Here is a 14,787-nt window from a genome sequence, read left to right on the forward strand (position 1 = left end):
TCTGTTTTTTGGCACCTTTTTAAGAAAGAAACATCTTAACTGATTAAAAAATGTATCATGGATCAGGCCAGTATTTGATACGACTTCCTCCACAGTGGAGTTGTTCTGAAGTTCCACCATAGCCTGGACTGTTAAATTCCTCATTGCAACAATGCTTTCTTCATTCATTGCACAGTTAGCCCATCTTACTCGTCTATTATCGTTTGAGAGGGCTATTTCAACACAATCTTTTTGGCCCTCGCTTTTAGATAATTCGAATAGCAGTGGTTCCCAAACTTTTTACTCTTGAGGAACCCCATTGAGTCACCACTGGAAGCCGGGGACCCCCAAGCAATTTGTAGGAGTTAAATTTCAAACATTAAACAGTCATTCGAAAAAAAATACACATGTGTGCACACAAAACAAATACTCAAAGTACTAAGGATTTTGGGGCCAGATGTACGACCATTTCATTTAGCACCTCGCAATTGGCGACACATTGCGAGTGGCAAATTGCGAGTCTCTAAATGAAATGTGCAACAGTGTGTTTAACACTGTTTGGGATTCCCAATGGGGTCGCAAATTGCGAGGTTCATTAATATAAATGAGCCTCTTGCAATTTGCGAGCCCATTGGGAATGCCAGCCCTCCCAGTGATGGTGGCCTGCTGGGCTCTGCAGGCCACCATGTCTCGGACTGCTTTTAAATAAAGCAGTTTTAAACACAAAAATGGAGCCTGTTTACCATGCATTTAAAAAAAAAAAGAAAATGAAATGTTTCGTTTCATTTTCTAAGGGCAGGCAGAGGTCCCTGGGACCACTGCCGGACCTAAAAAAATTATTTTGCATGCATTTGCAGAGGGTAAGAGGTCCCTGGGGACCCCTTCCAATTTGTGGATGCATTACCATCTACTTGAAGTAGGTGGTAATTGTGACTGTTTTGCGACCGCAAAACATTTTTATATGGTTTTGAGACTCGCTATTTGGAAGGGAATGCCCCTTCCAAATAGCAAGTTGCAAAACCTATTTAGAGAGTCGCAAACAAATTGCGACTCGCGAAATAGGCTATGTACATGGCCCAATAGGTTTTTGCATGCGCAAACGGGTTCGCGAACCCATTCGCGCATATAAAAACAGATCGTACATCTGGCCCATAGTATTTTATATTGAAGTAATAGCCCCTCCGTCACATGTATTTCATTTGTTTTGTAGCATCTTTCATACCATTGTAGGATGTCCGAGCACTTTACATCACACACATATAGAAACATTGAATCATACATGTAAATCAGTATGTATATAAAATGTTTAAAGAGTGCTTGGTCTGGAAAAGCACAAACTCAGGATTCATAGCATAACACAGTGGCTAGCATTGACTTTAACAATAAAAATGTATTTCCACCCAAATATATATTTTTAGCAGCATCAGGTAATGAATAACTGGGACAAAATATAAGTTACTAACTGGTACCATGCAGTTTGCAAGCAGTTCTTTGAAGACAGTTTATAGGTCCCTCTGCTTGATTACGATTGTCACTTATGAAGTGCACAGTAACAAAGGAATCTCTGTGACAAAAGCAGTAACCATGAACCTAGGCACATAAAATGCTGCTTTTTAAGATGCATGTTACACGTTCTTTGCAGTAGGCACATTAACCCTCTGTGCTACATTAGTTAAATCAAAGCTGCCACTGAACAAAACTCTCCTCGCTCTCCAGCAGGTACATTAATCACTGGCATTCTCTTGACACTTTTATTGTTGCTGGAAAGCTGCTAATTATACAAGAAATGTTTCTGTGCTTTTAAAACTGTTGCCTACGGACCCCCTGGGAATGTGTCACGGACCCCTGGGGGTCCGCGGACCACAGCTTGGGAAACACTGGCCTAAATGATAGAATAATGGGTCATGGTCGCTCTCTACCCGAACCACTATCCGCATATCCTCAATGCTGGCCCAATTCTCTTTGTTAATGAGGATATAATCTATACGGCTATGGGATACACCATTGTTAAAGGTAGAGGCGTCCTGTTTGTCGGAACCCGTTCTTCAATTTGTAGCACGTAGACCGTGCTCTACACATAGGACTTTAAGTTTCAGCGCAGCCTCTGTCCATCTTTTAATAGGTGGTATTGTCAACTAAGGGATATTCCAGATATAATTCTCTTCCACCGTGAGGTCTATGTCATAGATGTCTAGAGGTTCGAAACAACAATTAAAATCTCCAGCTACAATAATATTACCATTTGAGCAGTATCGCTTGAGAAGAGCGTCTAATTGGTCTACTACTTCAGTGGATTTACCTCCTGGCAACCCCCTAGAGTAGATATTGAAAACAAATAAGTCCTTATGATTAGGGCATTTAAGTTTAATTAACAAAATATCTGGGCTATTGGTATCCAGCTGGGAAGTGGAATACCTACTATCCTGCTTTACCCATGTAAGAAGGCCTCTCTTTGGTCTCCCCCGCAAGCTAGGGTTAGCTGGAGTATAAAAATTTAGATATCCTTGCTTAAATTCTGGGTTTACCTGCCATGTTTCCTGGAGAAAAATCATATCCCTGGTATCTAAAAAGGCTAGCCAATCCAGGGATGTTACTTTACTTCTCAACCCTGCCACATTCCATGAAACTAAGGTGGGTACATGTAGGTAGTTGGTACTGTTAAATTGGACAGGGGAACCAGTACCCTCCCTACCCTCCGTTGGTGATATACCCCCACATTTAGAAGCCTTTACTAACTCATGAATTGGATCAGTTCTACTCTTTGCTAAGCCATCAATCCCAAAAGAGTTAGGATCTTCCAATGAGATATTTACCGGGGGGCAAGGTTCCATATCATTTCTAGATAGACATGATTCCTCGTGGTCCCCCCCTCAGCTAGAGGAAGTCGATCATTACAATCTAGAGAATTGAAAATCTCAAATCTATTGCTTAGTGGAAGAGTACTACTTATGGGGACAACCAATGGCAAACCCTGGCCCTTTGTGAGTGTTCCTATTTCTGGACGTGGGTGATAAAAATAGCCCAGTGGAAGAACATTTACAGAGTCATAATGAATCCTAAGCGATCCAGTCTGCCTAAGAATAAGTCTAACCAATTCTGGTGAGCTGAAATTTACAATGACACAGTCCCCCTGTATTCCCTTGTTTGAATGACCCAACCAGGATACTCTACGAACCATCTTGAAATTGGCATATAAATGTTCTCCCAAAACTGTTTTAATACTCAGGAAGTGTAGGGCCTTATTTTTCAGCGCTGACCAGTGTTCTACCTCACCATCTGGGAGTTTGGGGACATTAGCGAAAATAACAGTATAGGGACAGGCCTCCGGGGGTAAATGAAGGATAACTTCCCTTGAAGATTTATTAGCATTTGGGAATAATCTCCCACTCGGGCCCTTAGGTGGAGACTTAACTGGGGGATTAAGGGTTGGGGTAACTGAAGGTAACTCCGGGGCTATAGGGACTTTAGTAGTAGTAGTCTTCGAGCTTCCTAGGTCATTGGGCTTTATACCTACGGGAACAGGAATGTTAGTAATTGGTGCTACTATTTTCGTAGTCCCTTTGTCAAGCAGACGGTCATTTCTAAGATGATTTTCCATAAGATCTAGCCTGCGTTCTATCATCTCAAGTTTCTTCATTACTGGACGGAGAAGGGCTCCGAATAACTCCTCAATGTGCCCAATCAACTCAGGCATGGTTCCTTCAACGGGACCATTTGGGGGAAGGGACAGTATATCAGACCCGGGATTCGGCGCTGGGCAAAATATTTGGGGAATAGAATTTTCTCGATTTTCACCTAACTCGGTTGCAGAATTTTTATTTTTTGCTAACTTTGCTTGTTGACGGCTACCTTTCGGGGGGCCATGAGCTTTTCTCTTCGCTGATTGATCTTTCTTTCTAGCCCCAGGAGGTAATTGTAACTGCCTGGTGCGTGTAACGAGAGGGGAGGGTGAAGGGCTAAGTGTAGGTGAACCATCTGAATTTGAGATGTGCAAAACTGCCACACTGTAATCCAAGGAGGGGGGGGGGGGGGGGGGGAGTACCGGCACCTGTAGGGAATCAGGGTTTGTACATATGTTATCAGAGGCATGGGGGACCACGGCTAAATCAGGGTTTATATTTGAACATTGTAACGGATCTAGTGAGAGTCTCCTTTCAACTAGTGCTATCTCCTTGTTAATTTCCACTTCAGCTCATTTGAGAAAAGCGTCCATTGTCCCAACACCACCACCACCCCTTCGAATAGTCTCGCTCATTTTGATGGAATAAACTGCCCCCGAATTAGTACAGACTAGTAGGACTCTTATGTGAGCAATAATACCGTTATGACAAAATTAGAGAAGTGGCCCGTCCCGTCCTCCTCCGTCCCCGGACGGCCACAGACGGCCCGCCCTTTGACTGGGCTTCACTCTGGCGCTCCCGCGATGCGGGGAGTGATGCGGCTATTTGTGCGCCTCCTGGCGCCTTTTCCCGTAGTGCGGCTTCCGGCCGCAAGGCCCTCTGGGGAATGTAGTTTAGCCCCGCGAGCTCACCCCCGCAGAGCGGCCGCCGAGATTTCACAAAAATGCGGCGGCAGGGGGTGAGCAGGGACACCAGGACAGCCAAGACAGGTAACTGGTCCACCTACGTGCAGGTAAATCCCAGTCTCGCCAAAGTTTCCAAAGTGAAAAAAGCAGCCCCCTGTGGGTTCTCACTTTTCTTATGTGCACCCCTTTTGAGCTGCTGCACAGCTGTCCCCTATGTGTCAAGACGCTGAAGAAAGTCTTTGTCATCAGGATAACCTCAGCTGTCTGCCCAGCGGCCCTACGCCCCATCTTTCCAGATGAACTGGTAATGAGGACTAGAGCAGCGTTTCTACTAAAGGTTGTGACTCCTTTACCTGTCACACAGTCCATCACACTTCTAAAGTTCTTTGCTCTGCCTCACAGCTGAAAAGAGCACGAGGGGCCTCATCCTTTGAATACTAGAAAAGTGCTGACATTTTACATTTGTTGTGTGGAGGATCAGCTCTTTATGGGGTTTTCTGGGGCAAAGAAAGGAAAGGCAGTACAGAGGAGGATGATAATCAGGTGGGTAGTCCTCTAAATTTAGATCCACTATGCTTTGGCCAAGTAGCAAGCTTCAGAAGGATTGAGGACTCATTTCACAAGAGCCAAGGATGGTACCACTACCCTGGCATGTGGAGTGCAAGTTCTGGATATTTATCAGACTGCAATGTGGGCATCCATGCACACGCGAAGGGCGTTTTGGCAAATTCGGCCCCAAAGGACTTTTTGGTTGTAGTCATTCCACAGAACCACCACTGCTTTGGTATCTATTCTACAGGTGAATATGAAGTTAGAAGTATGTAACCGAAGAACAAGATACTAACCTTCTTTCTGGTGGATACTACTGCAAATTCCTCACCCCTCTCTTGTCTCTCTGTCTCTCCGTCTCTCCGTTCTCCAGAATGGACTCTTTTCCATCTAAAAAGGTCCCAACTGAGAGATCTGCACACTGACGCAATTAATTGAGCTACATGTCAGAGGGCGCGGACTGTGTCAAGAAAGAAACTGGAGTCAGCCAGCTTAAGGAAGCTTATAAGCGGCTCCAGCCGTCATTTCCAGGGTTGAGCGGGGTTGACACACAACTGTTTGATGACACCTACCCGTGTACAGGGGCTATGCTGAAACATTTTCCATACCCAGACTGGCATGTAAGGATATTCAACAAATGTGGAATCGGCAGTTACATGTAGTATTCACCTGGAGAGCGATTCCGAAGGTAAGCAACTTGTTCCTCTGTCTGGAGATTCCACACACTCAGAATTGTGGGTTGCGGATTTCCACTCAGAGTTATCAGTCTGGGTGAAATTCTGCCAATGGTATTGAGGGCTTCTGAGTATATTTCTCGACTCTGTGTGGCCCTTTAGTACTTTCTGTTTTGATCCTTCATCCTCTTTTTTGGGTTTTCCTAACAAATAAAGTACTTGGCCACAGTGTGATTTCAGGAAGACAAAGTAAGGGGAGAACTTGTTCCACTTTTCTTGGCTTATTCTCATAATGTAAAGAGAGATTTGACAGAAAGAGGGAGCATAAAGACTGAAGAAGCAAGCTAATGGTAAAGATCAAGGCCATTGTCACTTTCTTTGACAACCAAGACACCAGAATGTTGTAAATTAAACAAAAAATGTGTAAGATGTCTGGTGTGCTAAATGAGAACCGTTGATATCAGTGTTCGCAAGTCACTGGTTTAAATACATGCATAGTAAACTCTGCCTTCCATCCTTCCGAAGACGGAAAATTGAGTACCATCCACTAACTGAACTAGTAACACCTATTTATTATAACACTTGGGGATCCTTGTTTAACAAATTAGATTGTTACCTGTCTGCTTCCATTTTTTCTCTTACTTATTTTTAAAAATAATTTTAAACATTGACAAAGCTACTAGGGTTGATCTTGGCACACAAGTAAGTTTTTTTTATTTTTTTTCTGCAAACATACGCAATAAACATAACCTGTTTAAAAGTAATGAAAAATGTTTTTAAAGTTTCATTGTCTTGCGGTGGCATGCACGTTATCACAAGAATGACCAGCACAAAAATTATAAAACATGAAATGAAAGCAGAGCTTGTCTTACCAGTGTTGGCACCGAAGTGGACTACGTTTCAGGCTGATGAGCATTTGTTAACAAGTAAAAATAAAAAATGCTGTCATGGACAGTGAAGTGGTCAGACCCTTATTCACATGCTGTTGTGGGAGGAGGCAAACTGTTGATGACACTTAAACAGTTGTGTGTCAGAATATCGAGTTCAAGAATATCATGTTGGTAGCAGAATCATTGTAGAAAAAATATCTACAACCAAAATATCAACAAGCCTACACACACACGCACATCTGTGTAAATATAGATTTACTGTTCTTAACTCCCCATTAACTTACTATGAAGGTATAGATCTTTAACTTACAAACATATTCAATTTACAATAGTAAACCCATACTTCTGTTTTTACCCTGCCAATATTTTAGCAATGACATTTTTGAAGAAGCTCAATATTCTGATACAGTACCACTTAAACAGACCAATAGATTGAGAGGTTTGACCAAAACCCTTTATATGTACGTATATATTTGTGAATTTATTTGAAAACCAGAGGCTAGCGAGACAGCTAGCGCTGTCTACAGGTCAAAGCTAAAAACAGCTTAATCAGCCTTCTTACTTTTAAAGCATTTTTAAATCTAGTGTTAATTACAATTTGTTAAGAACATATTGCCCTAAAAGGCATAAGAATCTTTTGGAAAAGAGAGATTTCTCATTTTAAAGAGTGTAGCGGCATTCAGACTAGAATAGTTATTATGATTCTATGACTTTGATGGAGATAACTCCTACTGGAACACTAAGATACAAACGGGTACCTTTTTCTTAATGCCTGAAATGCTGCTGAATGAACTGTAACTGACAGGATAGAAAGAATAAACACACGGGTTGCAGGAGAAATGGGTAGGGATGCCACTTGTTTTCACTTAATAAAGGAGTGAAGCACTTTGAGAGCAGAACATGTTGAACTCGTAGGGAGAGGAGAGTGATCCCTTGGTTGGTAATAACACCTTTTTAGCATAGAGGTTCCAGATATAACCTTTATTCTAACCCTTGTATGTGCAGGATCACCACCCACCTGATAGAAGAGCAGGTACTTGGTGATGGTTGACCCAAGAGATGGACAATGTATGGGGCCTTCTGGTGTTTTGAAGAGATATTGTTGTTGGAGGCCTGCTTGGAATTGCCTATTCTTGGCCCCAGGGCCATTCGGTGAAATTCAAAATATGGTTAATTGGTAAGTCACAGCAGAGTGAAATTAAAAAACCTAAAAGTAGGAATTGTAATAGTCCCAGGGTATGTCCACGGTCTAAGTATGGTCTGTAGTGCTACTATAGGTAGGGAAATGGAGAAAATGACTGCTGCATGATGGAGACAACTTAATTTCCTTGAAGGACATGCACTTCTACTGTGTGTGTGTGGGGTGGGGGGGGGGGGTCTGTGACTTTAGGTTGAGCTTTCAAGATAGCACAGCTGCATGGTTGAAAAATACATATTATGTGCTTACCAAAAACCTACAGCAAGCTTGAAACCTGCCCTATGTTTACCATTGGTTAGCTTTACAGTAACTCATTTCCTTGCTTCTTATTCAGTGGCTTGCCTTATCAATCTTCGTTTTTGTCCCTCCAGTGAGAATATCCTCTTGATTTGGCTGACTTTTGTCTTTCCACTTCTCACTTTTAGGAAACGACTTTTTCTTTTTAGATAAGCATTACATGACACACACTGTGTGTGTTTTCTAGCTCTTTTACTCCTGTGTTCCGACAAATGCCCTCTTTGCTCTGTGTTCCTCTTCATGTACTTCTCCCCTGCCTCCAGGGATCTGCGTTGTTCTTGTCCTCGTGTGTCTACCCCCACCCCATGTTGCAATCAACCTTGTGTGCTGCTCGCTCTATCAAGTGCTTCTCCCCCAAACCCTGCTCAGTCTTCTCCCACACCCTCCCATTCAACAGTATGCTTCTCCCCCACGTTGGCTTCCGCCCCGTGTTGCTCTCTCCCTTGTGCATGGTTCTCCCACCTCCACCCCACATGCTCCCCCCATATTTGCAATCTTTTTTTGGGGGAATAATTTGTACTCTTAGGGAAAAAATATTCATTTCTTTATTTCCAGTTCAAGTAGTGTCTGCAATCTTCACTTGATAAAGAAAAGACAAAGCAAATAGCACCTGTCATTCCACTTGCATACACAAGCATTATAATACATGCACAAACCAGCCAGTGACACAACTGGTCGCACCATTGTACTTTTTAAAAGTTTTTTTTTTTTTTTACCGATTATACACAGCATTGTGAAAAAAATGTTTTGCTTTTCCCCCTGACACTGCACATTGTACAGTATTGCAAAAAGCCAACATATCACAGAAGGTAGACCTGTTGGCTTTTTCAAAACACAGTAAGACCTGACTCTACTTCAAGAACAGATTCACTTGGATTTCATACGTATCTTTAGCTCCCACAATTTTGTGTGCTACGTGGGCAGTTATTTATATACTGTCTCCCACCATAAATCCCTGTTCTATTAGTTATTCTGTTCCCACCATGTACACCCCAGCGTGTAGTGCTACACAAATTCTAATAAATGAAAGAAATGTGTGAAAAGGTATGGAGTGCCTCACGGAAGTAACACCAAGGGAGTCCACTGGTAGGTTCTCACCAGTGGGCTCAGGTTCTCCTCATTAGCATAACCATACCAAAACAAAAATAAACAAGGATAACGTGCAGGTATAGTGAAAAAGTAGTAAAACCAGTGGTGGAAATACTGGTGACGTGAGCGCTAGGACGTGTCTCCCTAGTGCTTGTAAACTCTGACCCCAAGTAAAGTGGAACCTGAGACTTTAGGACCAAGTCATTTGAAATAAAAACGAGCTAAACCTACACTAGCTGTCCTCTTTTATTCTGTGCCGTGGGTTTGCTCACATTAAAAGACACTCTTCTATCTCTGTAGAGGGCCGACATGTTTCATTGCCATGGATTGTATTTAGGCAATTTCTTCAGGGCAAGGGTCAGTTCTCACCACTCTGCATTCATTTCATATGTAGATAGTTACCGCTTTGATGCCCTTCTTAGGCATATCGGTGAACCCTTCGTTATCACTCTAGCGGTCCGTTCCCAGTGCTACTTCCTGTTAGCCGGGTTCGTTAAAGTGCTGTATTCTAACTCGTCCAGACCGGTTGGCTTTGCCAGTGCTCAGTAGAAAGGCAGTCAGGCTGTTTTACATTTTATCATGTAAACTAGTAGGTGGTAGGAGGGACGGGACAGGGGTTAATGCCCCGGTTACTTACCGGTAATCTTCATTACTCCGAGTATAGTCTTCCTCACCACATGACTTACATAGTGAGCTTCAGCTCCACGACAGAACCCTCCAAAGTAAAAAAAAGCATCCCATCCCCTCCCAACATGGCCGACCAGTCACCCCTGACCTCTATAAGAGGCGGGCCAGCCCAACCAACAGCCTGAACCACCAAGCAAACAATGAAGCCGATAGCCAGACAGGGAGGGGGGGAGGGAACTCATGTGGTGAGGAAGACTATACTCGGAGTAATGAAGATTACCGGTAAGTAACCGGGGCATTACCTCCTCGTTAGTCTTCCTCGCCACATGACTTACATAGTGAGCAAATACCCAAGCCAAAAGGCTTCATTGACCACAAGAAGAACAACACCACACGGTGAAGTAGAAAACCAACACAAGGTTTATTCAGTACAAAAGAAAGAAAACAGGAATCACAGAAAACCTGAATCAAGAAACAAAAAAGGCCATTAAGGAGGCACAGCTCCAGCACTCAGTACGGCCCCAGCAAAATCCCCAAGAACCGAACCACCCAGGACAAAATGATAATGTTCCATGAACATGTGGGGGGACAACCACGTCGCCGCCCGACAAATCTCCTCAGTGGAGACACCCTTGAAAGAGGCCCAGGACACAGACACACTCCTAGTGGAACGACCCTGGACCCCCACCGGAACAACCGAACCCAGTGAAGCATAGGCAAGTAGGATAGCCTGCTTAAGCCAGCGACTCAAGGTGGAAAGAGTGGGCTTGTGGCCAGAATGAAGGGGACCGAACGTCACGAACCGGCTGTCACACCGGGAAAAGGAAGACGTGCGCTCAAGGTAAACCAAAACAGCACGCCGGACATCCAGCAAGGACAGGGAAGGATCCGCGTCGGGAGGGAAAGAAGGCAACGACACCTCCCGAGACCGGTTCACCAAGGAAGGAACCTTGGGAAGAAACCGGGGGTCATGACGGAGAACCAGCCGGTCAGGCAAAACCCTCAAGAAGGGAGGAGAGCGAAGGAACGAACCCAGCTCGCCCATCCGACCGGCAGACACAATGGCCACCAGGAAAACCACCTTAAAGGTGAGAAACCGCAGAGCCTCCAAAGCCAGGGGTTCAAAGGGGGGACCCTGAAGGGTCCGCAGAACGAGGGGGAGATCCCAAGGGGGAGACAGGCAGAGCGTCCAAGGGCGACGGAGAAAACAACTCCGGAGCAAACGAGCCACCAGGGAATCCAGCCCGTCGAAATCCGGACTGCGGAAGGCCCGCAAGGCCGCCCACTGGGCCCTCAGTGACATCAGGCCCTGAACCCTTAGCCAGAGACGAACAGGAGCGGATCCCTGAGCCAGAAGGGACCCCAGATCCCGCCACAAAGTGTCCCGGCGACCCAGAGGCAAGAACACCTTCCCCAGCACCATGTCCAGCCGACCCCCAATGAAGACCAAGTCCTGAGTGGGGAACAGATGGGACTTCCGCTCGTTGATCAGGAAGCCGTGGGAGGAGAGAACCTCGCAGACCCGTCCGACGTGCAGCATCCCCTTGGAAAAAGAAGAGGCAGAGATTAACCAATCGTCCAGGTAAGGAAAAACCCTGATCCCCTCCCGGTGAAGAATACCCACCAGGGGAGCCAGGATTTTAGTAAACACCCTCGGGGCAGATGATAAGCCAAACGGAAGTACCTGGAACTGATAGTTGGAACCCCCAACGCAGAACCGGAGGAAGGACTGAGAAACCGGATGGACCGGGACATGGAGGTAGGCGTCGAGGAGATCCAGAGAAGCCACCACTTCGCCCTGAACCAGAAGAGGCAGAATTTCCTGCAGAGAGATCATCTTGAATTTAGTATGTGGAATATAAGAATTCAACCACTTCAAATCCAAAACTGGCCGAAAATCCCCAGAAACCTTCCTTACCAGAAAAAGGATGGAGTAGACGCCCGAACCCCTCTGCGAAGGCGGGACCGGGCGGATGGCCCGCTTGGCAAGCAAGTCCTGAACTCCGGCCAGCAAGGCCCGTCTCTTGACCAGCAAAGAAGGTAGGGGCGTAGCGAGGAAAAAGTCCGGAGGAGGGGACGAGAAGGTGATGGAAAATCCCTCCTTCACAATCCGAAGAGCCCAAAGATCTGAGACGGACTCCTCCCAGGCCGGGAGGAAATGGCGCAGACGGCCCCCCACAGGGAACACCCCGGAGGGAGATGGCCGAAAGTCAGGATTTAGGGGTGGAAGAGGAAGCGGCAGCTGCAGGCTGAGACCGGGATTTGTTGAAGAACGGGGCGCCCCGGCCGCGACCCTTTCCTCGAAAGGGCGCGCTGCCCTTACCCCTGGAAGACGAGGAGAAAATCCGGCCGCGACCAGGGAAGCGGGCCCCAGAAGACTTAATGGGAGCCAGCAACTTGCGGTCTTCAGCAGACTTCTTAATCATAACCTCCAGAGGAGGGCCAAACAACTTAGAACCAGAAAACGGTATCTTCATGAGCAAAGCCTTCTGGGCTGCCTCTGACTTCCAATGACGCAGCCAGATCTGACGCCGAGGCTGAATCTCAGCACCTCCAGCGGCAGCCGCCGTACCCAGAGTGTCAAAGGAGATGTCCGACAGAAGGCGCGTCTGCTGTTCCATCAAGGCAAGGGTCGGGACAACATCAGCCCCCTGATCCAGGAGCTCACCCAGGGACTGGAAGTCCTTCAACAAAGACTGCACAGTGCAAGACAAATAGGCCGAGGCCCTGATGGAGAAATTAGCCGCAGCATAAGAACGTTTAGCAGCAGCCTCCACACGCTTGTCCACAGGGTCAGAGGGGGAGGCGTCCTCCGAAATGATCGAACCCTGGGAAGACAGTCCCACCACCAGAGAGTCCACCTTCACCGCCTGAGGGAAATCCTTAGAGAATTCATCAACAGCGTAACGCTTCGACAGATACCGTGGAAAAGACTGCTTATCCACATCCAACCACTCTCCCTCAATGACCTTCTTGATGGACGCATGCAGAGGAAGGGAGTCCGGAGCCTTGCGTTGATACTGCACAAAGAAATCCTCAGAAACATCCTCCGCCGCAGGAGGAGGGAAAGCCAAGTTACCCCTGACGTGGGAAAGAACCTCACGAAGTTCCTGACCCTGGATGTAACGGCCATGGAGATCCTCCTCCTCCCCCTCCGCATCTGACACAGGAGTGGGGTCCCTGCGAGGACGCTTCGGTGAGGAAGGGCCCAGGGCATCACGCTGCGCAAGGGCATCAGCCACAGCAGACTGGATCATCAACTGCAGGGATTGCGCAGAGAAAGGCAAAGCAGATAAGGAGTCAGACACCGACCCTGCAGCGACAGAATCCTGATCCATCACAACAAGAGCAACACACCACCTCGCTGAGAAAAAAAGGTGAAACTCAGGGGCACCCAGAACGCCGGAAGAATAAATAGTCAGCAGTGGAACCCAGCTGAAGGCAATCAAAACAAACAAGCAGCACCCAGCGCGAAACCCCGCCCACAAGGGGCGGGAAGCGCCCGGGGCCAATCCCAGCGCGGTACGCAGCTGTGGGCCATAGGCAAGAAAACCCCGTCAAAGGCGGCAGCGTCCAGCGCCGTGAAACCAGCAGCAGACCGGCAGAAGGGAAGCCCCAGCAGTGCCCCAGATCACCGAGGTAAGAATGCGCCCGCCCAAGCCGCACAAACGCGGGAGGAGGGACGCGCCGCAAGAAGCACTTGCGGCCTCAGCAGGCACACGGAATACAGCGCGAGAGCTGGAGGCCGAGCCCGCACATAGAGAAGGAAACGCGCCCGCCCAAGCCGTACAAACGCGGCAGACAGGGACGCGTTGCACACATCACAAAGGAGGCTGGGCCCGTACACCAAAAACGGGAAACGGCGGCCGCCCCAAGCAAGGGGCATGTAAGCAACCGGAGCCCCAGTAAGAAAACAGGGGCACCCCCAGCGCTGGACCACCAGAGCCCGAAAGGGGCGAGGGTCCACAAAATAACGACCGGGAGCAGTCAAGACAATGAATCCACATCCCCGGCCGCCCCCCCCCTGTAAACCCACGGCACGCTACAGCAGCACCCAACCGGCCCCACAGGACCGGGGGAAGGAAGAGGGGGGGGATTTTAAGTTCCAGGAACCAGGGTCCGCTAAGGCAGGAACTCCAACCCAAAACCCATGGACCAGCTAGAGCAGGTCCAACTTACCTGCACAGCGCCTCTGGAGAGAATCGCGCAGAACAAAAAAAACAGGCTGTTGGTTGGGCCGGCCCGCCTCTTATAGAGGTCAGGGGTGACTGGTCGGCCATGTTGGGAGGGGATGGGAGGCTTTTTTTACTTTGGAGGGTTCTGTCGTGGAGCTGAAGCTCACTATGTAAGTCATGTGGCGAGGAAGACTAACGAGGAGGTAATAAGATAATCTAGTGACCAGAGGTTGAAACATTTATGGTAGTAGTACAGTAAGAAAGGGCACGTTGGACATGAGGTCTAAATAGGGTCACTCAGAGGGGGTGGGTATATGTCAGTGATTATTTCGGGGTGGAAACACGGAACTGAGTGATGAGTGTGTTCTATGTTCTAGGTTTTAAAGATTGGATCACCAAGAATTAAGTTGACTACCTTGCACCATGTCATCACAGATATTGTTTTCAGCCCTAGACTTTAAATCCATAAATCATCAGTACCAGATGTGTTAATCTAATTAACTCAGTGGAACCAAAGTAGGACTACAACTCCAGAACGCATTTGTCGGCCATAACAAAGCCCAAGACTGGAAGCTTTGGGGCTCATTTATGAAAAGTGTTGTATCACTGCGGTAAACTAATGATGCAACACGTTTCACTCTTCCCTCCTTGCGACACCATGGATGTACAGTATTTACTTATGGTGCTCCATGTTGCAAGGATTGACAGATGCGTCTGTAAACCTGACGTATCTGTCGGCGCAAAACTGACACATTGCTAGAGTTGTTTTGTAAGCATGACCCAA

The 14,787-nt window shown here is 46.9% G+C and overlaps 1 protein-coding gene across 5 annotated transcripts in view; it reads left to right on the forward strand.

The window, feature by feature from the left end:
• LOC147691754 (cdc42 effector protein 2-like) overlaps positions 1-14,787 on the forward strand; it is a 143,393-nt gene that overhangs the window by 126,485 nt on the left and 2,121 nt on the right. The window contains exon 1 of one of the 5 annotated variants that reach the window (XM_086938039.1): positions 7,623-7,794. The exons of the other annotated variants lie outside the window; for them this stretch is intronic. The gene's annotated coding sequence lies outside the window, so the exon portion shown is untranslated. Of the gene's footprint in view, positions 1-7,622; positions 7,795-14,787 lie in introns of those variants that run through there. 5 annotated transcript variants of the gene reach the window in all.

The sequence above is a fragment of the Lissotriton vulgaris genome, chromosome 9 (assembly GCF_964263255.1).
Source record: "Lissotriton vulgaris chromosome 9, aLisVul1.2, whole genome shotgun sequence".
Lineage (NCBI taxonomy): Eukaryota > Metazoa > Chordata > Amphibia > Caudata > Salamandridae > Lissotriton > Lissotriton vulgaris.